Source organism: Schistocerca serialis, chromosome 12 (genome assembly GCF_023864345.2).
Source record: "Schistocerca serialis cubense isolate TAMUIC-IGC-003099 chromosome 12, iqSchSeri2.2, whole genome shotgun sequence".
NCBI classification, from domain to species: Eukaryota; Metazoa; Arthropoda; class Insecta; order Orthoptera; family Acrididae; genus Schistocerca; species Schistocerca serialis.
The window spans coordinates 151,415,865-151,442,489 of NC_064649.1; positions in this window are offsets into that span (position 1 = coordinate 151,415,865).

Below are 26,625 nucleotides of genomic sequence, written 5' to 3' on the forward strand. Positions count from 1 at the left end.
CCATGCGGCTTTTCGCGGATGACGCTGTAGTATACAGAGAAGTTGCAGCATTAGAAAATTGTAGCGAAATGCGGGAAGATCTGCAGCGGATAGGCACTTGGTGCAGGGAGAGGCAACTGACCCTTAACATAGACAAATGTAATGTATTGCGAATACATAGAAAGAAGGATCCTTTATTGTATGATTATATGATAGCGGAACAAACACTGGTAGAGTTACTTCTGTAAAGTATCTGGGAGTATGCGTGCTGAACGATTTGAAGTGGAATGATTATATAAAATTAATTGTTGGTAAGGCGGGTGCCAGGTTGAGATTCATTGGGAGAGTCCTTAGAAAATGTAGTACATCAACAAAGGAGGTGGCTTACAAAACACTCGTTCGGCCTATTCTTGAGTATTGCTCATCAGTGTGGGATCCGTACCAGAGCGGGTTGACGGAGGAGGTAGAGAAGATCCAAAGAAGAGTGGCGCGTTTCGTCACAGTGTTATTTGGTAAGTGTGATAGCTTTACGGAGACGTTTAGCAAACTCAAGTGGCAGACTCTGCAAGAGAGGCGCTATGCATCGCGGTGTAGCTTGCTGTCCAGGTTTCGAGAGGGTGCGTTTCTGGATGAGATATCGAATATATTGCTTCCCCCTACTTATACCTCCCGAGAAGATCACGAATGTAAAATTAGAGAGATTCGAGCGGGTACGGAGGTTTTCCGGCAGTCGTTCTTCCCGCGAGCCATACGCGACTGGAACAGGAAATGGAGGTAATGACAGTGGCACGTAAAGCGCCCACCGCCACACACCGTTGGGTGGCTTGCGAAGTATAAATGAAGATGTAGATGTGTAAAAGGTGGCCATGGCCAAACGCACTCCACAATTGTGGGCAGTATTGAGAGGACATAAGAATGACGGACCTGCTGAAGCATAAACAAAACACCCATAGTCTAGTTTCGACCGGATAAGAGACCAATCCAAAGGGGGGAGGGTGGCTCAATCTGCTCCCCAGGAAATACCACTGAGGACACGAAGGACGTTGAGGGACTACATACAGCGGGCTGCCAGGTAAGACATGTGGGAGGACCAAGAAAGTGTCCTATCAAGAATGAGTCGCATTTGTTTCGTAGTTTGAACGAACGGAAGATCAACAGGCTCAAGATGTAAAGACAGTGGAAGAAACCAATTGCGCCCCCAGAAATTCATACAAACGGTTTTGTCAGTGGAAAAACGAAAGTCATTGTCAATGCTCCATGAGTAAAGACGATCGAGACAGCGCTGAAGACACCGTTCAATGAGATAGGTCCGTGGAGAAATGCGATAGATGGCAAAATCTTCAACGAAAAGGAAGCCAGAGATCCCTGGCAGGAGACAGCCATTATAGGATTAACGATGTTAGCAAAGAGGACGACGCTCAGGATGGAACCCTGAGCTCATCGTTATGCTGGATAAAGGTGTCTGACAAAGCAGAACCCCTCGCTATCAGTATTTGTTAATAAGTGCAGATATCTATACAGTGATGTTTTATGGTGGTTTTTCCGAGTTTTGGAAAGCGTTTTCAGCAGCATAAAACGAGTGATGACATTCATTGAAAGACTTGTGACGCGAAGGTGCCAGAATCCTTATATTATATTTGTTCTATACTGGCTTAATCATGTTTGTGTCACTGAACTATCGTTCTTATGAACATGATATGTAATTCGAAATTTGTGTCGAACAGTGTTGCAATGTACTGCTTAGGTACATCAGGCTATTGAAAACACACTGACGGAAAAAAATGCAACACCAAAAAGTAATTAAAGTAGAGTAATGAAATTTCGGGAATAGATTTGTCTTCATAACATATGTAAGTGATTTGCAAGCTCACATGGTAATGTAAGTTTTTTTTTGTGGCTTTAGGGCGCACGACTACAGTGGTCACTAGCGCCCAGACTAAGTTATGAATGTACTGCGAGGCACAATGTTAAAACAGCAGCTAAAAAGGACAACACCATAAAAGGCACATTAACAGGCAAGGGGTTAAAAGGAAACGCATAATCAAATGTCCTTGGACAGGTTTGTCAAGTGGATAAAACGAAGAACGCGAGCAGCTGCTCCTGATTCATCCGCTAGAATGTCATCCAGAGTACATGGCAGGCCAACATCAACGCGCAGTCTATTAAAATTTGGACAGGACATTAAAATGTGGCGTACCGTCAGCACTTGCCCACATGGGCAGAACGGCGCCGGCGCAGCCGTCAACAGAAGGCGGTGGCTGAACCGGCAGTGTCCAATCTATAACCGGGCCAAAACTACCTCCTCCCGCCGAGAAGGGCGTGAAGAGGTCGTCCGAGCCGCGGGGAGAGGCTTCGAGGCCCGAAGCTCGTTTTCAGTAAGTGTAGACCAATCGGCATGCCACAGCGATAAAATGCGCTGACAAATGACCCCGAAAAAATCAGATGAAGGCACACAACAAGAAGCTGTCCGAGGCTGGAGGGCCGCAGCCCTCGCCGCGGCATCTGCAACTTCGTTCCCAGGGATACCGACATGGCCAGGAACCCACATAAAGGTAACCGGAGAACCGTCATCCGCCAGCTGCTGAAGAGAGCGTCGGATCCGGTGCACGAAAGGGTGAACCGGCTTCAGATCACTGAAGCTCTGGATGGCGCTCAGGGAATCGGCGCAGATGACGTAAGCAGAATGTCGGCGGCGGCGGATGTAAAGAACAGCCTGGTAGAGGGCAAATGGCTCAGCTGTGAAGACCAAACAATGGCCACGGAGCCGGTATTTGAAACTGTGTGCCCCGACAATAAAAGAACACCCGACACCGTCATTGGTCTTAGAGCCATCAGTATAAAGGAAGATCGTATTAGTGAACTGGGAACGAAGTTCGACAAAGCATGAGCGGTATACCGAAGCTGGGGTAATGTAAGTGTGAGATGAACCATTGCAAATGTGAAATGCTAGTACATTAACAACCAGTATATGCGCCAGAATATTGTATGCAAAAATGCACATTTACATGCAGTATTTTGCACAGGTGCTGGATGTCAGAATGTGAGGTAGAGTTCTATCCATGCCTGTTGCACTTTGTCGGTCAGTACAGGGACAGTTAATGCTATTTGCAGGTAACGCTGAAGTTGTTGTCCGATGGTGTCATTAGAAACTGATCTGGTGATTGAGCAGGCCAAGGCAACATGTAGACGACCACCTTGGTTTACAACAATGGTATGTTGGCGAGCGTTATCCTGTTGGAAAACATCTCCTGCAATGCTGTTCAAGAATGGCAGTAAAACAGGTCGAATCACCAGACTGGCATGCAGATTTGTAGTCAAGAGTGCGTGAGATAACCACGAAAGTGTTCCTGCTGTCGTACGAAATCGCACCCAAGATCATTACCCCAGGTACAGGTCCAGTGTGTGTACCACCTAAATGGCTTGGTTGCAGGACTCAACGGGCTCCCTTCTGTCCAACACACGGCCGTCACTTGCACCGAGGCAGAACCGGCTGTCTTTGACGAACACAATATACCTCCACTCTGGCCTCCAATGAGCTCTCGGTTGACACCACTGCAGTTGACAATGGTGGTGGTTTGGGGTCAGTGGAATACACACTACAGCACGTCTGGCTTGGACCTGTCCTTCAAGTACCCTTTTTGTAACAGTTCGTTGTATCACTGTGGTGCCAAGTACTGCGCAGATTGCTGCTGCGGATTCAGTATGATGCACCAAAACCATATACTGAACACGATGGTCTTCGTTCTCGGTAGTGCCACGTGGCCGACTGGAGCACGGTCATTTTCCGACCTTACATTCTCGTACAAAAAATTTAAAAAATAGTTCAAATTGCTCTGAGCACAATGGGACTTAACATCTGAGGTCATCAGTCCCCTAGAACTTAGATATAACTAAACCTAACTAACCTAAGGACATCACACACACGCATGCCCGAGGCAGGATTCGAACCTGCCACCGGAGCGGTCACGCGGTTCCAGACTCAAGCGCCTCGAACCGCTCGGCCACTCCGGCCGGCTTACATTCTCGTCACTAACGCTGTTAGCAGTCATGTACAGTGCCTACACTCCTGCCAAGTATTTCTGCAGTATCGTAGAAGGAACATCCAGCTTCTCAAAGCCCAATTACACGACCTAGTTCAAATTCAGTGAGGTGTTGATAATGGTATCTTTGTTGCCTTAAAGGCAGTCTTGACTAACATCAACTCATCACGTCCTGTCTCAAACGTTACAAAAGCTCACGACCGTTACAGCCCGTATTTAAAGAAAAGCTAATTTGCTCTCTCACTGTGACGTTATTATCGCCGCTCTTAGCGGACTGGCAAGAAACTGGAGTAGACGACATTTTTCAGATACAGAAACTCGCCTGTCAACAATCGTTTGTGTCACACATTTCCCCCTTGGTTGCGATTTCTTTCCGTCAGTGTGTTTAGCGATTTGAAGTTTGTGATATAGTAATTCTTAATTTCGGTCATGTATACATTGATTACGTAGACATTGAGTAAAGAGGAGTAGCTGTACAGAACAGAAAAAGATAGTTTTTGAGTTTGGCTGATGTAGGTTTGATCACCACAGAAATTCTGTTGCAATATTATTACTGAATTATACACTACTGGCCATTAAAATTGCTATACCAAGAAGAAACGCAGACGATAAACGGGTATTCATTGGACAAATATATTATACTAAAACTGACATGTGATTACGTTTTCACGCAATATGGGTGCATAGATCCTGAGAAATCAGTACCCAGAACAACCACCTTGATACGCCTGGGCATTGAGTCAAACAGAGCTTGGATGGCGTGTACTGGTACAGCTGCCCATGCAGCTTCAACACGATACGACAGTTCATCAAGAGTAGTGACTGACGTATTGTAGCGCCCCAGTTGCTCGGCCACCATTGACCAGACGCTTTCAATTCGTGAGCGATCTGGAGAATGTGCTGGCCAGGGCAGCAGTCGAGCATTTTCTGTATCCAGAAAGGCCCGTACAGGATCTGCAACATGCGGTCGTGCATTATCCTGCTGAAATGCAGGGTTTCGCAGGGATCGAATGAAGGGCTGAGCCACGGGTCGTACACATCTGAAATGTAGCGTCCGCTGTTCCAAATACCGTCAATGCGAACAAGAGGTGACCGAGACGTGTAATTAATGGCACCCCATACCATCATCCCGGGTGATACGCCAATATGGCGATGACGAATACAGGCTTCCAATGTGCGTTCACTGCGATGTCTCCAAACACGGATCCGACCATCGTGATGCTGTAAACAGAACCTGGATTTATCCGAAAAAATGACGTTTTGCCATTCGTGCACCCAGGTTCGTCGTTGAGTACACCATCGCATGCTCTCCTGTCACTGATGCAGCGTCAAGGGTAACCGCAGCCATGGTCTCCGAGCTGATAGTCCGTGCTGCTGCAAACGTCGTCGAACTGTTCGTGCAGATGGTTGTTGTCTAGCAAAAGTCGCCATCTCTTGACTCAGGGATCGAGACGTGGCTGCACGATCCGTTACAACCATGCAGATAAGATGTGTGTCATCTCGAGTGCTAGTGATACGAGGCCGTTGGGATCCAGCACGGCGTTCCCCCCTGAACCCACCGATTCCATATTCTGCTAACAGTCATTGGATCTCGACCAACGCGAGCAGCAACGTCGCGATACGATTAACCGCATTGGCGATAAGCTACAATTCGACCTTTATCAAAGTAGGAAACGTGATGGTACGCATTTCTACTCCTTACACGAGGCATCACAACAACGTTTCACCAGGCAACGCCGGTCAACTGCTGTTTGTGTATGAGAAATCGGTTGGACACTTTCCTCATGTCAGCACGCTGTAGGTGTCGCCACCGGTTCCAACCTTGTGTGAATGCTCTGAAAAGCTAATCATTTGCGTATCACTTTATCTTCTTGCTGTGTGTTAATTTCGTGTCTGTAACACGTCATCTTCGTGGTGTAAGAATTTTAATGGCCAATAGTGTATTAGTTGATTAAATTGATAATTTAGTGATCCTGACGTTACTCGTATTAAATGATCCTGACGAACTGCTTAAAACCTGCATTGATTCTGGTACTGTCTTCTGGGTTGTCTTAGTTGAGCAGAAAACGAGTATATGATGTTTACGTATGAAGACAGGAACTTTGTGATTTGGAATGCATACACATATATGGTGTGGAGACGTTTCGCCCCACGGTGACTGTTGTAGCACAAAGACACAATAGTGTGGGTATTTCACATTGACCTACATGACACAAATGTTCGAGTTTCAAACGAAGTTCACTCACCGAAGGCGGCGAAGTTCACGCACCGAGGCGTCGCACACCCGTCTCCTCAAAAGTGGTTGGGGCCCACTGAGCATCTGGGACAGTTGCCGCAACCCTGTTTCAAACAATTATTCCTTGAAAAGTAAACTAGATTTTACAATTGCAGGAAGTTAGATAACGGCGAATGTTCTTTGACTCTACTTCCAAGACGACGTATTCGTAGCTGAAAGACCGCTCCTTCTTACGCCGCCTCATTCTTTTCTGCCTTGCCGTTTTTTCGCATGCCCTGCCGCGTTTGCTGTAAATACGGGAGCACCTAAGGTTTCTGATAACCTGCAGTTTAGAATTATTAAGAAAAATCTCTTCTATGTTCATCAGGTCGCACGAAACATCACGATTGTGAGCAACAAATACTCCGGAGGGACGGTTTACAATGTGTTGTAACTGTGAGCTAGAGGCGCGATCTGCATTTATTGCCGAGATATCAACTCTGCTGTATATGCATTGAAAGATTCCATCGCGCTTTCAGCAGAGATCGGGAGTATCTGAATACCTGTTCAGGATGGTTGTATGGATCAGTGAACAACTGCTGAGAAAAAGTGGTCACTAAATCAAAATGACTAAACAGAGCAGACAGTCTGGATGGAAGCAAAACAGAATTTGTAGGCCAATAATTTTCACGATGTAATCTACAACCACACAATTGCAACCACACATTAACATATACAGTCTCAGAAATGATCACTAAACATAAGAAAACTACGTAACTGGCGGAAACCTGCGTTATATTTGTGAGTTCAAACTTGCAACAGTGGAATCCGATTTCTTTAAAAATTGGAGTCGAAACTAATCTTACACCCTGAAAAGGGGTCGAGGGTGAGAGATCAAATTTAATATATTTCGATCTTGACGAATACATACACACACACACACACACGACCGTGTGTACACTAATGCGCGTTCGTATACGCTGTCAAAAATGAACACATGAAACTTTCACGCAACCTGCTAACGAATAATTTGCATTTATTGCGCATAATGCCAGGACTGACTAAACGAATTCTAGAGAAAACGCTTCACAGAACTATTGTACCAGTTTAGCGGTACTAAACGTACAAGGCAGTTAGCACCATTAACAGAATATTTGCAAGTTATGACCATTAGCCTGTCAGACAGTAGATTATTTACGTGAAACTGTCCAGAAACTTGCTATGGAGCAGCGACATTAAAAACACCCGCAGCTAGTTTGCCATCTATTCCAAGCCACTGACAACCGAAAGAAACATTATTTCAGTACCGTAGGTATTTGGGGTGATCGTGAAGCAAATGAATGTCGCAGAAGCTGCAGAGCACGAGAAACTGTATGCAGTTCGAACACGTAATGTTTTTCATGTATGTTGACATGTCCAATAACAACACAACAACCTTAACGTCCTCGAAGAACACAAACATGACACATTTTCCTAACTATCTATGAGAACAATCGCTACTGATCACGCATCAGTCTCATTCTGCGCTACAAAAGTTGATTATATCTTACCTTATCGCCAAGAGAACTTTCTGCTGGACGCTGGAAACCGAAAATAAAATCTTGTGTAATAGAACTGTTGTACAGAATACTGGAAGCTCCGAATCCGCCTCGTAAGTAACTGCCGAAGACACAGCAAACAAGACAAGTGTCGCGAAGCCACGGCTGCCCGTGTACGTACGCCCTTTCAGAGAGCAATTATTCGTCGCGGGAAAACAGAGAGTAAACAGTACGTGGCGCGAAAACAAACTCGTGACTGAAAGTTGCGCATCAGTCCTACAGAATTTTGACATGAGTTAAAAATAAAATATTTGAACTGAAGTAGTGTATTGTTTTGTAAATAGTAACGTCGATTGCACTAGCCCTCTGTCAACCTGTATGTTTACAGAAATAATCCCCCAAATGCTTCCAGCCATTAACATGACTGTAATTATAAAGATTTAAGATTCGACATTCGGTAACTTCCAAGAATGATTGCCTATCGAAGTTGCGGTGTCCAAACGATACACATCGAACGTGCGAGCGTAAATCGATCATGCGACTCTGGTGGCGGGGGTTGTGGTCAATTATATGTGATCGTCATTTTCATCTGTTTTCCGTCGTTACCTTAGTTGCTCTAAATTACACTTCTCCGCGAATTATTTGTGAGTTGCTAGGGAATCCCAGACGATTTATGTCTTTAGTGAGTGGGATGTCTGGTGTTCTTGACGTTTCTTCGGCGGATTCTCTCACATGAAAAAATCCAATTCCATGTTTATCCAGCGTAGAAAATTGTTTGACTTTTTGTCGCGAATATGGAGTACTACCAGACGAGGGAAGAGGGGACTGTGTAGACCGTGGTGGTGCGAAGTGTATAAAACTTCGTAAGAACAGTTTCAATGCTGAAATACTGTGACAATTTCATTGCGGACAGTACGGGAAACGAACGAGTAACAGGAAGAATACGCGGTTCGAGTCTTCGAAATTAGCCATCCAGAGCACCGTAATGGACTTTCACATGATGACAACACCGACGGCGAGTAAGGTTAGTCGTCTCCTTTGCAATTACAAGTATTTTTGTAACGCTCTTCTTATGTCGTTGCTGTAGCGAACGCCGTATAAACACACTCATAACGCCTGCCACCATAGTCGCATGATCGATTTACGATCGCACGTTCGATATGTATCGTTTGCACACCGCAACTTCGATACGCAACATTCTTAGAAATAACCCGACATTCGAACTTGCGGAACTTAGAGCTGCAGCCTGAATTTTATAGCAGAGAATTTGTGTTACCGATAGCTAAACGTGCACCCAAAAGAACAGTGGATAGCCGGCCGGAGTGTCCGTGCGGTTCTAGGCGCTACAGTCTGGAGCCGAGCGACCACTACGGTCGCAGGTTCGAATCCTGCCTCGGAGATGGATGTGTGTGATGTCCATAGGTTAGTTAGGTTTAATTAGTTCTAAGTTCTAGGCGACTGATGACCTCAGAAGTTAAGTCGCATAGTGCTCAGAGCCATTTGAACCATGGATATTACCTTTTCTTTCTTTGTTACAGATCTGCGTATTAAAGTTGTAATCTTCTGCTAAATCCTTTGTTTATTCACATAAAAATCCATATTTACACAAGATTCTAGTGGCTGTTGACCATTCTTGACTTATTCCTGTTTGGTACGTGGTTTTTAAAAGTATCTCACGACAAGGGGTGTTACCAGGCATCAGCAAATGTGTCAAAGACAAAAGAGAACACTCAGCAGTCCACATCATTCACAATCGACATTTATTTACCCAGTGGCACCTCAAGTTTAAATGATAACACTGTGAACGTCCTATTAAAGGACTCACATTGATTTCTTATCCGTAATGTTCAGAGTATGTGCTGTGTTGTAGTTAGCCAGCATCAACAAGAACGAGAAATATCCAACATCTACGGAAAATTATCATTATACAAGGTCCTATCACAAAATTTCCGTTTGAAGGCTTTACTGCAGCGTATATGCAAAGTACCGCAACTCCAATGCGGGTATATAAGCACCGACATGCAGGCGGGAGACTGGTGTGATACTTGTGTCTATCCGACGTGCGTGTAGTAAACGCCGAAACGTGAACTATGACGACGTTATCACCAAATGCGTCCAAGCAGGAACTACACTCCTGGAAATTGAAATAAGAACACCGTTAATTCATTGTCCCAGGAAGGGGAAACTTTATTGACACATTCCTGGGATCAGATACATCACATGATCACACTGACAGAACCACAGGCACATAGACACAGGCAACAGAGCATGCACAATGTCGGCACTAGTACAGTGTATATCCACCTTTCGCAGCAATGCAGGCTGCTATTTTCCCATGGAGACGATCGTAGAGATGCTGGATGTAGTCCTGTGGAACGGCTTGTCATGCCATTTCCACCTGGCGCCTCAGTTGGACCAGCGTTCGTGCTGGACGTGCAGACCGCGTGAGACGACGCTTCATCCAGTCCCAAACATGCTCAATGGGGGACAGATCCGGAGATCTTGCTGGACAGGGTAGTTGACTTACACCTTCTAGAGCACGTTGGGTGGCACGGGATACATGCGAACGTGCATTGTCCTGTTGGAACAGCAAGTTCCCTTGCCGGTCTAGGAATGGTAGAACGATGGGTTCGATGACGGTTTGGATGTACCGTGCACTATTCAGTGTCCCCTCGACGATCACCAGTGGTGTACGGCCAGTGTAGGAGATCGCTCCCCACACCATGATGCCGGGTGTTGGCCCTGTGTGCCTCGGTCGTATGCAGTCCTGATTGTGGCGCTCACCTGCACGGCGCCAAACACGCATACGACCATCATTGGCACCAAGGCAGAAGCGACTCTCATCGCTGAAGACGACACGTCTCCATTCGTCCCTCCATTCACGCCTGTCGCGACACCACTGGAGGCGGGCTGCACGATGTTGGGGCGTGAGCGGAAGACGGCCTAACGGTGTGCGGGACCGTAGCCTAGCTTCATGGAGACGGTTGCGAATGGTCCTCGCCGATACCCCAGGAGCAACAGTGTCCCTAATTTGCTGGGAAGTGGCGGTGCGGTCCCCTACGGCACTGCGTAGGATCCTACGGTCTTGGCGTGCATCCGTGCGTCGCTGCGGTCCGGTCCCAGGTCGACGGGCACGTGCACCTTCCGCCGACCACTGGCGACAACATCGATGTACTGTGGAGACCTCACGCCCCACGTGTTGAGCAATTCGGCGGTACGTCCACCCGGCCTCCCGCATGCCCACTATACGCCCACGCTCAAAGTCCGTCAACTGCACATACAGTTCACGTCCACGCTGTCGCGGCATGCTACCAGTGTTAAAGACTGCGATGGAGATCCGTATGGCACGGCAAACTGGCTGACACAGACGGCGGCGGTGCACAAAATGGTTCAAATGGCTCTGAGCACTATGGGACTCAACTGCTGAGGTCATTAGTCCCCTAGAACTTAGAACTAGTTAAACCTAACTAACCTAAGGACATCACAAACATCCATGCCCGAGGCAGGATTCGAACCTGCGACCGTAGCGGTCTTGCGGTTCCAGACTGCAGCGCCTTTAACCGCACGGCCACTTCGGCCGGCACGGCGGTGCGCAAATGCTGCGCAGCTAGCGCCATTCGACGGCCAACACCGCTGTTCCTGGTGTGTCCGCTGTGCCGTGCGTGTGATCATTGCTTGTACAGCCCTCTCGCAGTGTCCAGAACAAGTATGGTGAGTCTGACACACCGGTGTCAATGTGTTCTTTTTTCCATTTCCAGGAGTGTACATGCTGTTATTCATGTCTTCACTGTCGAAGGACAAACAATGGTAGACATCAGTCCGAGAATGAAGAATGTCTGTGAGGAAGCATGTCTGTCTGGAACTACTATTGTGGAATGGTGCAACAAGTTCAGTTCTGGTCGCGATTCGACACAAGATCTGTGACGCCAGGGTCATTTCAAGGAACTACATTGGGGAACAGTTACTGCGCATTGCAGGAGATTGTGTAGGATTTGTCTTCGCTGGTTGTTCTACAATGGCTGGCACAGAGAGCAGTGTACAGGCCATTTTGAGAAAGAAATATTATGAATCCTCACAGTTTCTTTGATCAAGTCACAAACTCAACCTTGTGGGTAACAATGCAAATGCAGTGCCGGAAATTACGAATGCCGTTGTCATTGTAAACGACGCTATAAACTCTTTTTAGAGAATCGACTACACCCTGAAAATATGCTTCCAATTTATCACGAATGTGTGAGATGAGGTGGCCCGAAAAATATAAAACCATGAGACTATTTTCTCAACATTTCTCAGAGGCTTCGAGAGCTCTAGCGAAATTGTCGGAAATTATGCAACGAGAATACCTATGTATCAGTTGCCTTCAACCAAACCAGTGGTCATCTTACCTTTAATGCAATAGCCAATTCCTCAGCAGTTTTGGAACTAGTCGACAAAAAATGGTTCAAATGGCTCTGAGCACTATGGGACTTAACATCTATGGTCATCAGTCCCCTAGAACTTAGAACTACTTAAACCTAACTAACCTAAGGACATCACACAACACGCAGCCATCACGAGGCAGAGAAAATCCCTGACGCCGCCGGGAATCGAACCCGGGAACCCGGGCGTGGGAAGCGAGAACGCTACCGCACGACCACGAGATGCGGGCAACTAGTCGACAATACAATATGGGCAACACCTGTGTTATTCCGAATTACGATTCAATGATCCTTCGGACATACGCGTCAGTGACTAAGCCGTTACGAAATATATGAAATGTCTTCGCAGTTGTGAATCCGTTATGTGTATACTCGTAAAGAGAAGACGTTTTACTTGAAAGTCACTTGCCCAATATCAGGTGCTAAATGCGACAGTGCAATGTTTGTTTTAATCAGAATGGATGGAGAGTCGTCGTCAGATGTAGAAGCAACCTCAGGTTTACCTCAGGGGAAAGTGTTGGGACCCTTGCTGTTCCTGTTGTACATTAATGACTTTGGAGACAATATTAATAGTAAAATGAGGCTTTTTGCAGATGATACAGTACTGTATAACAAAGTACAATCTGAAAGAAGCTACATGAATATTCAGATTGATAAGATTTCAATGTGGTGCAGAGACTGGCAACTTGCTTTAAATGTTCAGAAATTTAAAATTGTGCACCTCACAAAACAAAAACGTAATATTCTATGACTATAATACCAGTGAGTCACTGTTGGTATCGGACAACTCATAAAAATACCTGGGTGTAACACTTTGTACGGACATGAACTAGTATGATCACATAGGCTCAGTCATGGGTGAAGCAGATGGCAGACATCGGTTTACTGGTAGAATACCGGGGAAATGCAGTCAGACTACAAAGGAGATTGCTTATATCACTTGTGCGACCAGCCTGTGAAAATTGCTCAAGTGTGTAGGACTGGTACCAAATATGGCTAAGAGGAGATATTGAACGTGTACAGAGAAGGGCAACACGAAAGGTCACAGGTTTGTTTAATGCATAGGAGAGTGTCACAGAGATACTGGAGGAACTGAACCCGAAGACTCTCGAAGATAGACGTAAACTACTCCGAGAATGTCTATTAACAAAGTTTCAAGAGACAGCTTTAAATGATGACTCTAGGAATATACTACAGTCCCCTCCGTTCCGCTGACATAGGGGTCGCGAGGACAAGATTAGAGTAATTACAGTATGCACAGAGGCTTCAAACAATCATTCTTCCCGCACTCCGCATGTGAATGGAACGGGAAGAAACACTAATAACTGGTACAGTGGGATGTACCCTCTCCCATGCACCTCACGGTGGTTTGCAGAGCGTAGATGTACACTCGACAGCAAGAAAAGTGGGTCACCCCTGAATTCCAACGTGTAGGCTGCGCCTGAATGTATGCAACCAACATAATATAAATGTGTTGCACATAGTCGCAACCCTCCACAGTACAGTCGTCGTAAGATACACAATGGGTACCGCTAGAGACTACTAGAGAACACCGGTCTTTATGACAGTCCGTCCAGATATAAAGTAACACCACGATAGTACAGAAGCGATCAGACAGTCCTTAACGTTTGTAAACTAAACTTAATTACAATAAGTGACATTTCAAATGTTATGGGACAACTAGTTTTGTCACATAAATCGTTCAGTTTTCCTTAAGCACAATTAAATATTTGAGACACTATATGGATTTATAAAGTTGTATGGCAATTGGAAACAAGTTCTTCGCTGTCTAAAAGGTTTACCCAACACATGCTGAACGTCGTTCAACGGTCAACGGGGAGTGGTTTTGCATCAACTTTATGTAATACTAATCAGTTAAAAGAAAACGTGATTAACAGCGGCAACCACTCTACGGAAATCCCAACATTAACAGCGAAACACAAGTAATATCATTGTTCACATTACTCATCAACGGTTACTTGTACACGAAGTTGTACTTTAAATGACATGACCAACGTCTTCGTTCTGGATCCGGATGCAAACCCAGAACGTAAAGCCATTGTTAAACAAGCAAAGCTTTGTGCCTTATCGAGACTCGATCACTAGGCAGAAAGAGACGTCAAATATTGACGTTTGCACCAGTATCAGTTATCAATTCTCAACTTGAACGTAAATGACGATAATGTTTGTACAAAAGCAGGAACCCTAACATGACAATTACCTTCTTGGTAATTAACCTCGAAAGACGTTGTATAGTGTTGCATTGTCAAGGAATAAAGGATGCACATGTTTAAAATTGAAATGCCATCATGTAATGCTGGGGACAAGGATGCGAACCCAGCACCTAATCGAATTGTTGAGTAAGTACGTAAAATCAGAATGTAGATATCACAGTTTGTCACCAGTAGTGGGGTTGGAACCTTAAATGACGACTGAAGCTGTATTGCCTGACCAGGATTCGAACCCGGCGCCTACCGCCGTCGTTGTGTAACCAGGAACAGACGAGAAATGTCCAATGTTGGTCCACCATCAGCGAGATGTGCACACGTTTAACTAGAAATAAGGTGACGAAAACGTCTATGCTGATTGAGAGTCAAACGCCGCACACATGGTTATGAAGACACGTTAATAATCAACTTCATATTCAGTATTAGCTAGGAGTAGCATGTTTAGTTGCAAACCTTAAGGCCTTACTCATCCCTAGTAATGTGTTGCCTAATATCTGCGATATCATGGTGTTAATTTACAAGTGGATTGACTGCCGTAAAGAGCAATGTTCTCTAGTAGTCGTGTATTATTGAGTTGTAAATGAAGTGCCTCAGCAGAAAGTAATTTCCGTCGTGCAGCACGTATTGTTTCAGAGACACTGAGTACATGTTATAAGTGCACAAAACGTGTATTATATACTAAGTATATACTATTATTTGGAGAAGTTGCCGCCAAACCTGATTGCTTTTACATTCTGCTTAGTTGTCGTGGTTGAATACAGGTTTTCTTAAGGCTACATCTAATGCACAGCGCTTACAAGAAAGTATAGTTTCCTGCGTCATGCTATTGCTAGCTAGGTGAAATATTTCGTGGTAGCTATGTTTAAAATGAATGTATTTTTGAAAGTATTGTTCGTCAAATATTTGAATAAATCGTCAACTGTAGGTGTGCCTGCACATGTTATAGCATAATAGCTATAGCTGCGTTAGTTTGCACTACAGACTTGGGTAGGTTAGGTGTAACTTTTGATCCTTCAAGGGGTGATCGTGGCCATGCGGCCCGGGTCTGTAGTAGCCGCGGCTCGCGAGCTACGGGCCAGCCAGGCTGGCCGAGGCGAGACGCGAGTGAGCGAGCTGGCGGTGGCGTTGGTGGGCCAACAGCCCGGGACGAGCCAGCACGGCTGCGCCGCATGCCTCTGCCTCTGCCGCTCCGTTTGACGTAAATATGTTTACCTCCTCTCCTGGAATCAGTATAAGAGCGGCAAGCAGAAATACACATCAGGCTGTCTGCCGTAATGGCTCACTGGGAGAGGTCTATTCGAGGTAGAGTCAAAAAATGGTTCAAATGGCTCTGAGCACTATGGGACTTAACATCTGAGGTCATCAGTCCCCTAGAACTTAGAACTACTTAAAGCTAACTAACCTAAGGACATCACACACATCCATGCCCGAGGCAGGATTCGAACCTGCGACCGTAGCGGTCGCGCGGTTCCACACTGAAGCGCCTAGAACCGCTCGGCTACTCCGGCCGGCCGAGGTAGAGTCGTCACTCTCATTGAGGAAGGAGGATGTTCCACCAGAGAAGCTGGCAGACGGTATGGCGTACCACATACCACTGCAACGAGATGGTGGAGGATCTGCCTTGAAACAGGCACCACCAACAGGGCTCCTGGCTCAGGCAGGAAGAGAGTGATCTCACAGCAGGAAGACAGGGACCTAGTGTCTAGGAGCAGAGAAAATCCCTTTCTGAACGCGAAGCAGTTGCGGCGAGAGACCAACTTCCCCGGCTCCAGTGACACGATTAGCTGAAGGCTGAGGGGCGCTGGACTGCATGCACGACGATCCGCCGTGAAACAAGAGCTCAGCGAGGACAACGTTTTATACCGGCTAGCATTTGCGGAGCTCCATCTGAGGGCGTCGTGGGACAACGTCAGTTTCACTGATGAGAAGGTGTTTTCCACCAATAACGACGGTCCACGAATCGTTTACAGACCGCAAGGGACTCGCCATCGACGCGAATATGTAACCACGACGAATAGAAGTGGCCGGCTATCTGTTACCTGTTGGGGTTGGAATTCTGCGAGAGGGGCGGGAATTCTTCACAGGATTGACTCTGGACAGCGCGCAGTATGCCCACATATTGGAAAATGTGATGCTTCCGTCAGTGCGAATGCTGTACGCAGAAGGGGACGTCACATTGGAAGAGCACCATTCTCCCGTTCACAAGTCTGCATTTGTTCAGCAGCGGCTCTCCACGATTGGCGTCAACGTCATGGACCGGCCGCCACGGGCGGCTGATGTGAACTCCATGGAAAACATGTGGGCTGAGGTCGCCAGAACGTTAACAGAGAACTGGCCACGAAACCAACCGACTACACTCTTTGGGACTGCGTCCTGGAAGCCTGGGAGGAAGTTGCTTCTTCAGGCTTTTACGTCCGACGGCTTATACATTCTAAGCCAAGACGCGTGATAGAAGTACAAAATAATGAACGATTCTGGATAAAATATTAGAGTTCTTAAAATGTTTTGTTATACCTTCTTTTTCGTCATTTTTCCTCATTGGGAGCTAGTGGAAGATCACGTGGTAACAGAAAAGATACAATATGGGTTAGCTTTCCTATGAGTTGCCCTTTTAATTCAAGTGGGTTTCTTTTGAATATACAGTTTGTTAAGTATTCTATTTTGATTTCATTTATACCCTGTCTTGATACTTACAAACTAATCAGCGTAGATAGACTCTGTCACAGTAGGTTTTGTTATTTAAAATACGTCTCTCTCTCTTCCCCTCCATCCATGAATACACCCTCCGTCCTCCACACAATACGCCAACGATATCATATTATGTTTACTCGCCGCGCGGGATTAGCCGAGCGCTCTCAGGCGCTGCAGTCACGGACTGTGAGGCTGGTCCCGTCGGAGGTTCGAGACCTCCCTCGGGCATGGGTGTGTATGTATGTCCTTGGGATAATTTAGGTTAAGTAGTGTGTAAGATTAGGGAATGATGACCTTAGCAGTTAAGTCTCATTAGATTTCACACACATTTGAACATTTATGTTTACTCGTTGTTAATATCTCTTCTATTCTCTCTCACACACTCTGTCTCTCTCTGACACTATCGCCGCAAGTGCCCTTCTATTACACTGCCCCAAAACTTTGTAAACAAATCTAGCGGTCATTGGAAAATGACGCTACATTTTCTCTTTTAATTGCTGCTGTCTTTACTCTCTATCATTCCTCTCGCCACCTATGAAACAGTATTCTTTGATCTCCCCTTCCCTATAACCCATTCTTCGTTCTGAGAACAGTCCTTCCTTATCTCTCGGTCCTAAGATAAAACGAACTGTGGCACACATCTAAGTAAGCAATACTTTGGAAGCATTTCACGCTTATATTTTGCACTTCTGCACTTTTATCTATTCCCAGGTCCCGCTCTCTTTCCTGTTACCGTCCCTTGACATCTGCATCTACATCTAAATGAATACTCAGCAATTCATAATGATGTGCTTGGCAGGGGGTTCTGTGGTCTGGTGGATTAATTTTGTATTGATGTGTAAGACGTGTAGGTTCACATCTCATGTCAGGCGTAGATTTTTAACAAACACAAGTAGCTCTCCTTCACCCCTAGTAACGCCAAGTGCAGAACGCCAGTAAGCTCCGTAGTTCAATATCCGCAGTAAAGGTAACATCCCTTCGCTGCCGACTAAGCATTCGTTTGAGCTGTGACAGATGGAGAAACCCCGTAAGGCAGAGACTCTGTCACCAGCAAGCCGTCGTAAACTAGAAAACGTATTTCATTTAATGAACCAATGGCCATGTACGTTCACAAGGCTCTTACTTTATTTGAAACTGAGACGTTGAAAATTGTGGTGCTGGACTGGGATTCGAATTCGATTTCACTGTGCTCCCGAAGATTGCAAACTCTTCTAGGCGTCCTCGAAAGGCACCTATCTGGTTTCGAATCCTGATCAGCACAAGATATTCATTATTTCATTTCAAGTCCTAGCATGTGCACTCCGAACTACTGGTGAAAAATAGTTGCATTTTCAACGTCTCTTCGTGCGTTGTCAGTTGTAACGTGTTCGTTTCAACTCACAGCCACATGATGAGCTTTCTATCACAACATTACAAGATCAAACGTTTCCTTACATCTTTTCAAGTTCAAACGTTCCTCTCCATCCTACTGGTGAAAACGGATTTGGGTTTGACATTGTGTTGGTTGTGATCACCAACGACGACATGTTGTGGATTCAACTTCTAGCCAGCAGAGTATTTTCCATGACATCATTGAAAGTACAAACATGCCATTCCTAGCTATTATTGGAAAAGAATTTGATAGTTAAAGTTTCTTCATGACCATGTGTGCGGGGTTTGAATACAATTCAGCACACAACTTTTCGTCGCCTGATGTCTAGCTAAACATGTGCCCATCTCGCTACTGGTGAAACAACAATAGCTATTTATCGTCTGTTCCTGGCTAGAAAACGACGGTGCTAGATGCTGGGTTCGAATCCCAGTCAGGCAAAAACAATTCTATCGTCAATTAAGGTCCCAGCATTTCGCTATTGGTGAAAACATTTGATATTTAACTTCTGATTTTATGTACAGTCGTGCTCAAAAGTATCCGAACGACCAGAATTGCATTTCATCCGATTCCCATGCGACCTACATAACGCAGCTGTCTAGCAGGTCCTCTAATCGCTCCTTGGTACAGTCGTTTGACTGTTGAAAATGGTTCCAACAAATCACCACTAGAAAACACTACTCTGTATCGCAATAACACAAGATGTAAAGTAATACCACGATACTACAAGTATCAGGGAACACCTCATCACAGATAAGACTGTCCTTAAGGCTTGTAAGCTCACATTTATTGCAATAAATGACATACCTGAATGAAATGTTAGCATTCTCGTTATTTCGTCAGATAGGTAATGCACGTAGTAAGTTCGTCGTATTCACGATTTCCTCTTCAAAGTAACATACCATACTTGTTATTTAACACAAAATGTAATTAAAAATCTCCGTTATTCACGAGCAGCTAGTTGAGAATATGTACGAAGTTCAAATGACACGACGAACCGCCTCGTCCTGCATATGGATTCAAACCCAGGTCATGCAGGCTAGGCCGCGGTGGCCGTGCAGTTCTAGGCACTTCAGTCCAGAACCGCGTGACGGCTACGGTCGCAGGTTCGAATCCTGCCTCGGGCATGGATGTTTGTGATGTCCTTAGGTTAGTTAGGTTTACTAGGTTCTAGGGGACTGATGACCTCAGATGTTAAGTCCCATAGTGCTCAGAGCCATTTGAACCAATCATGCAGGCTAAGATTTCGTGGCAGACGGAAATTAACAGTCATTCCTGACTGGGCATAAAGAGAGTGATGTACCTCATTTTTGTACAGTATCAGTTAGCAAATATCAACTTTAAATTACATAACGTAACATTTTTAACGGACGCGAATTCCTACCCAGCATCTATTGTCCCTGTTAACGAACTACGAGAGGTGTTAAATATTGCTTCTTCACAAGTAACTTACTTGAAATGTAGTGAGGTAAAGCTTTGTGTTGGACAGGGATTCTAACCCAGAACCTAATCGGATTGTTATCGAAGCACAATCAACTTTGACATATTGGATTTTCTCGGCAGTAGCTAGATGTATTAAATGAAATGACGAGACGAAACATTAATTTTTCCTTCCCAGGACTCCAACCCGGCACATATCGCTGTTATATTCTAGAGAAAAGGAACGTTAAGTATGGGTTTGTTACACCAGCAGCGACATGTGAGCATGTTTGAACTAGAAATAATATGACGAAGTGTTCAGTGCTGACTGGGAATCGAACCCCACACATGTCGTTGTTGACTACACACAAAGAGACGACACTTACCGAAGTTTTCTCCACCAGCAGCTCGGAATAACATCCTTCAACTTACTGTGATCTCGCAAATAGTTCTGTGTCTCACTGGGAGTCAAAAACGTCAGATTTCGTAAGTGTTGACAACGAATGAAAATGCATTAAAAATAAAAATTATTATCCACCAGCAGATAGGTGTTCTCATGCTAGAGCTTGATAATACATAATTAAATCTTTAGTGCCGGGCCAGAATTCCAACCCATTCATGCGCAATATGTGGAGATGTTGAGGAATCTGCAGTTTGGAACAAACAACAAGTTGTAGTCGAGCTGTATTGTCACGAAGGGATCAAATTCCGCGTTAAGGGCGGTCTGAGTTGCATTCCCAGTTCAGAACCAATTTTATCGACATACAAAAGCTCAAATAAAAGATGGAATAAGTGTCCTGTGACCATACATAGCGTTTGTTTCGTCACTTGAAATAAATAACTAGTATAAGAAAGGTTACTGGTGATAGAGTTTCTACATGTCGACACTCCTTACTTTATTGTCGTTCCACCTAACGTCTACTTGGTACAGAAGGAATATCATGTTTAATGTGAATTTTCAGACCACACTGCCATTATGTCTTCTTCACTTGGCGTAGCCAGAAGAGAATACAATCTGCCTATCCCTATCAAAAAACATCGGCAGAAGTTGGAATCGAACCGAGACCATCGTCATATGAAACTATCATCAGTCCAACAGACCACCAAACCCTCTACTCTATGACCCATTTCTCTATCATAACACCGTTGCGGCACTCAAGATGAGAATTCTGACACACAGGCTCCCTGTAGTGGTTTGCGGAATGTTCAGTACATTCATTTACTTCGTTGACCGAATCGCCATGAACTAGCTGCCTTGGCTACCCAGTGCATACATTCGACTCTATTTTGTAATCACCGAAATAAAATAACGTAACTGCCACTTACACAGAACTGCCAACAGTATAGGATGCAGAAATTTAAATAGGAAGTGTTCATTTCCATTTGAGCTACTCTGTTGCGCTATCTGTGTGTTGAAACCATCGTGCAGTGCAAAAGAAATGCTGTATCTGTCTGTCTCTCAGAAGTCTGGATCCGGCCAATGCATTATCTCACAGCACTGTGGAGTGCCGAAGTTCTGGAGGAACTGTTGTTCACTTCCAGAGGTGCTGTAGCTACGTCACAGCTAGTAGCGTAACGGTAAGCGTCGCGCAGTGTTGATAAGACGTCGCAGTTTGTATTACATTCGCTACTACATTTTTTCAAAACACAATTCTGCTGTCTGCTGAAGTTAACAATTTAATGGGACTTTGAACATAATTCTCTTCACTTCTCAACCCAAAATAGTCGTATGTGGAATAAAGGCTAACATCTGCGTCATTTTGTTCTTTTCAGGTTTAATAGACGGCCAGGCAGCAGATGCGCTCAAAGCTTTTGTATTATGTATGGGGGGAGTGCATCGTGCCAAAATAGTCAGAAAAGTATTTTCTACATTAGCTGTCGTCTGGTAGTGGCATTTCATTCTTCTTCAAACCTTGTTTGACAACTTTAACTCAGAACAAGTTTTCTACGTGCATGTAATCAATAAACTGCATGTGCGTTGTCAGACTGTTATCCATAACATCAGAGAATTCGCATATATCGTTGATAATTAATTTCTCTCTCATGTTTAGTATTGTTTTAACAACACTAAAAGAAAACTTACGAAAACTGTGCACTGTATTGTAAGAAATGAAATAAAACTACCCACGATAACCTTACGACGAAAGTAAGCCTGTTTTAACAAAACACGAATTAGTAAAACACTACTCACTTAGCTTTCGATTGGGTCTGTGTTTAAATGGTATGCTGTGTCATACTCAACAGGTATGCAAACGTGGCATCTCATAAATAAAGTTACGTATTCCTAGAAACCCAAAATTTGCTTGTCAGCAGCGGAAAGAGACGTTTCCTGTTGTGCAGCATTGTGAGTTTTTCTCCATTGCACTATGAGCTGAAAGTATTTTCTTACGATTTGCTTATAGATGTTTGATCTGACTGCTTACAGCTCTCACATGGAAGGTATAAAAACGCTACCTTCAGCGCGGCTGGAAGCGCGAACCATAACAGCCGCGTTTCCACAGGCCAGCACGTCAACACAGAGCTGGCGGATAATTACGGTTTGCGCCTTCCTCTTACGAGGCTAATAGTGGCTAGAACTTGTAAACCGCTATTTACAGTATGAGATTAGTTGCGATTGCCACGTTCAATGACTTTGCTGGGCTTCTGTTACATCTCAATCGATAACAACTCAGGTTATTCAATGGAAATGACACAAGAAATCAAGTGAACTTTGAGGCTTAATTCCGTGCACACCAGGAAGTAACTCGTCGATCACAGAAGTGCCAAACATACCTTGCGTTGTTGCCAAATCTCAGTTACATTACCAGCAAGAAGAAGACGAACCGATGTGATCCTACAGCGGGCTGGGAAATGACCATAGCTGGCGTCTCAAAGACGCGGCTGCTGCGGCCTGGAATACGTAATGCGTCTGATTCGCATTTCGGTAACTAGGATTAGGGACTGGAGCTTAGTTACTAATAATACTCCGAACTGACTGCTACTAAGCATCATAAATCAGTAACTCTCATAGTTGTTTTTATATTTCTTAAGCAACTGTACTCAAAACTAAGAAACTCACTCACGGACGTTTTCGTGCCTCGCCGATAGTCGAGCACAATAAACAAATAAAAATAAAAAGAGAATGTGTGTGTGTGTGTGTGTGTGTGTGTATGTGTGTGTGTGTGCGTGTGTGTGTGTGTGTGTGAGAGAGAGAGAGAGAGAGAGAGAGAGTAAAAAATTGTTGTAAAGAAATTGAATACTGGTATTTAGAGAAATCTTTCATTAAAATGACTCGTTCCAAATCATTATGAAATGTCGTATTCATGATCTATGAAACAAGTATTAATCTAATCTAATCTAATCATATCATATCATATTGCTGACTATCCATGTAGAGTCATGAAGTACCGAAATTTTCGCCTATATCAGTAACCAAATCTAAACTTGAAAATAAAAGACGACAGTTTTTGTAATAAACCGGGACTCCTATCAAGACCCTTTCATCCCTGTTAACTAACCATGAAAGATGTCTGATATACCTCAATTCAGAAGTAACGATGTGTGTATGAATTTAAAGATGAAGCGCATGATGTGAAGTTCTGCGACGGAGATACGAACCCAAGACGTAATCAGATTGTTAACTAAGTAAAATCAAATGTTACGTATCTGTTTTTCTTGCCAGCTACTAAGTGTTTAATCTAAAATAAGGACACAAATTTTTGTGCCTGAGTGACAATCGAACCGCACTCCTATAGTTCTTCTTTATTGTCCACGAATATTGCTTAAGTATCAATTGCTTACTCACCAACAGTAAGATGTGTGCGTGTTTGTCCAGAAATTGTTGGCAACATGAACAGACATAAAAAATGCACGTTAATTTTCACTAGCAGGCCGGTGTGCACGTGATAGGGCTTGAAATGAAATTATGAATATTTTTGTACTGGATCAGGATTCGGACCCACATATTTACCTTTGGAGGAGACCTAGAGAAGACTACAGTCTTGGGAAAAGGAATGAAATGATTGAACTATACTGTTCCTAGAGATTCAGATCCTCGAAAGAGGAGATACGAATTCGAATCACAGTCCAGCACCAAATTTTTCAACGTCTCTAGTTCAATCAAGTACAAGTAAAATAAGAGCCCTGTTCCTTTAGACGGCTAACAGTTCATCAAATAAAATAAAATTTTCTAATGTAAGTAAGTTTACTGGTGACAGTATTTCTGTTTACCCTGACCTCCACCTATGTCATTTTCCAACAAGAACCGGCTCTGCCCAGTTTGGAATGAAGGAACGTGATGTTTAATGCGGATTCTGGATTATAACAGCTTTCTCTTGAGGTTACCATAGGTAAAGTAAATCTGTTTTTGCCTCTTAGAAGTAAATGCCTGAACTCACATATTGCACTTGTGATAGTTCGTTCCACCGAACCATGGAACCGTGCGACCGCTACGGTCGCTGGTTCGAATCATGCCTCGGGCATGGATGTGTGTGACGTCCTTAGGTTAGTTAGGTTTAAGTAGTTCTAAGTTCTAGGGGACTGATGGCCTCAGCAGTTAAGTCCCATAGTGCTCAGAGCCATCTGAACCACCGAATCATTGTGGCCACACTTCCCAGCCCCAGGAATGTGCTGTAATGCATGATGTGCTTAGCGTACTAAACTTGTCACGGTGGAAAAAAACGCGAGTCTATTAAATGGTTAAGTAGAAGCAAGCTTCTGCCGTGGAGATTATGCTATTCTCATGTCTCCAGGATGTAAAGACTCTTCTAGGCGTCATAGCCTCGATTTGAAGCCATTTTGAAATTTTCACTAATTCAGGAAATTTCTTAGTTCGAGAAAATCCACTGTGAATTGTGAAGTTACCGGAGAATTCGATTATCACCGTCATTATTATTATCATTTTCTTCGTACCGCTGCTGGAACACATGTGCTTGAAGATCATTTAAGTCCTTTTGGTCATTATAAAAGTAGTTGCCCAAGAACAAGTTCCTTCCTTGTCTACGGAATCCCTTTCATGTTAATATCAAACATCAGCAATTACTCGTAGGTCACATTAAAACTAAAGTAATTGATGAAGACGTACTTGATAACGAAAACGCGCTGCCTTTCTTCATTTACTTGCGCCTAGAAATGGCTGTGGTGGTGGTGGTGGTTAGTGTTTAACGTCCCGTCAACAACGAGGTCATTAGAGACGGAGCGCAAGCTCGGGTTAGGGAAGGATTGGGAAGGAAATCGGCCGTGCCCTTTCAAAGGAACCATCTCGGCATTCACCTGAAACGATTTAGGGAAATCACGGAAAACCTAAATCAGGATGGCCGGAGACGGGATTGAACCGTCGTCCTCCCGAATGCGAGTCCAGTGTGCTAACCACTGCGCCACCTTGCTCGGTAGAAATGGCTGTCGAATACTGCCAAACCAAAAGCCAAGGGATCTTACTGCCTTCCAATATACGTCGCCGTCAGTTCTTCCATATGATTTGGACGACGTGACCTGTTTCAAGTCGTGTATGACACAGAACGTTTTAGAAAATAAATTGTTTTCCTTTGCAATAAACAGAAAGATTTTCATTCTAAGCCATCCAAGTCCAAAATTTTCGCAATATTAGTTCAAATTTAATATTCGCTTCCATAATGTAAGGAAAGTATTTCACAGTAGCAAAACCCGCATCCGACTCACTGTCCTTACACTTAGTCGCTGGCCATCAATTCTAGCTCAAAGTGACGCCAGTTTAAGTAACCTAATGTAGCGAAGACTGTTTGCCAGTGCTCTTTCTCACCGGAAAACATGCAATTCACTCATTGGGCTCCATAAGTACACTGTAACAGTAATTTCTGTGTGTATGCAATGCTTACGGATTGTCGAATTTAGTGGTGCTCTCCCTTCCACTTCTGTGTACAATATGCCTGACCTAAGCGGGCCCTTTGTCATTACAGGCCCTGGGCGGTGCAACATCACATTGACAACAGTAGTGTGCTTATACTGACAACCTCATTGTTCGTTTTACCCGATTTTGTAATCATTTAAGTAAAACTACATGACCTTCGAGTGGGAGACATTTCCTCCCCCTTTTCCTTCTGTGAAATTTGTCAGTAAGCTTTTTGCCTTCGAACCAGCGAAATGCGGCAGAGTACGGCTGGTAAACGATTTACAAACCACTATTTAGTGCCGCTAACACGATTTCTTTAAACATTGGCGTAGCTGAAGGAATTTAGTTTCTTCTTAAATCGTCTTATGCAGCAACGTTCACAGATATCTCAAATAGGAAAAGCTCTTTATCCAGGTACGAAGGTTGTAAAACAAACTTCCCACAGTTTGTGTCAGGTTGTCTGATAGCACTGCGTAAGTATTTTGTGTAAGAGGTATTAAAGTAGTGTTCCTGTAGCTGTGGGAATCATTGGTAGAAAACGAGTTTCACACCAGTGGGTACAGTACTGATAAATATTCAAAATTATTATCAACCAAAGTCTGCGTTCATCCACAAACAGAGGTGTATTTGTAATATTGAAGCTAGACTACGTATCCTTGTCTTCCTTGAGTGGGCATTGGAAGGCGTTTACACACACGTATACGAGGGTAATCCCAGAGGTAAGGTCTATTAAGGGACACGCAAGTGCCAACGCAGGCACAAACGAGAGATCCCTAATTTTAATAGCAAGCAGAAACCCCAGTGTTGGCTGCATGGTGGCAAAGTGATGAAGAGCAAGACTATGGATACGAAGGTCTCATGTTTGATCCCTCACCAGTCCCAC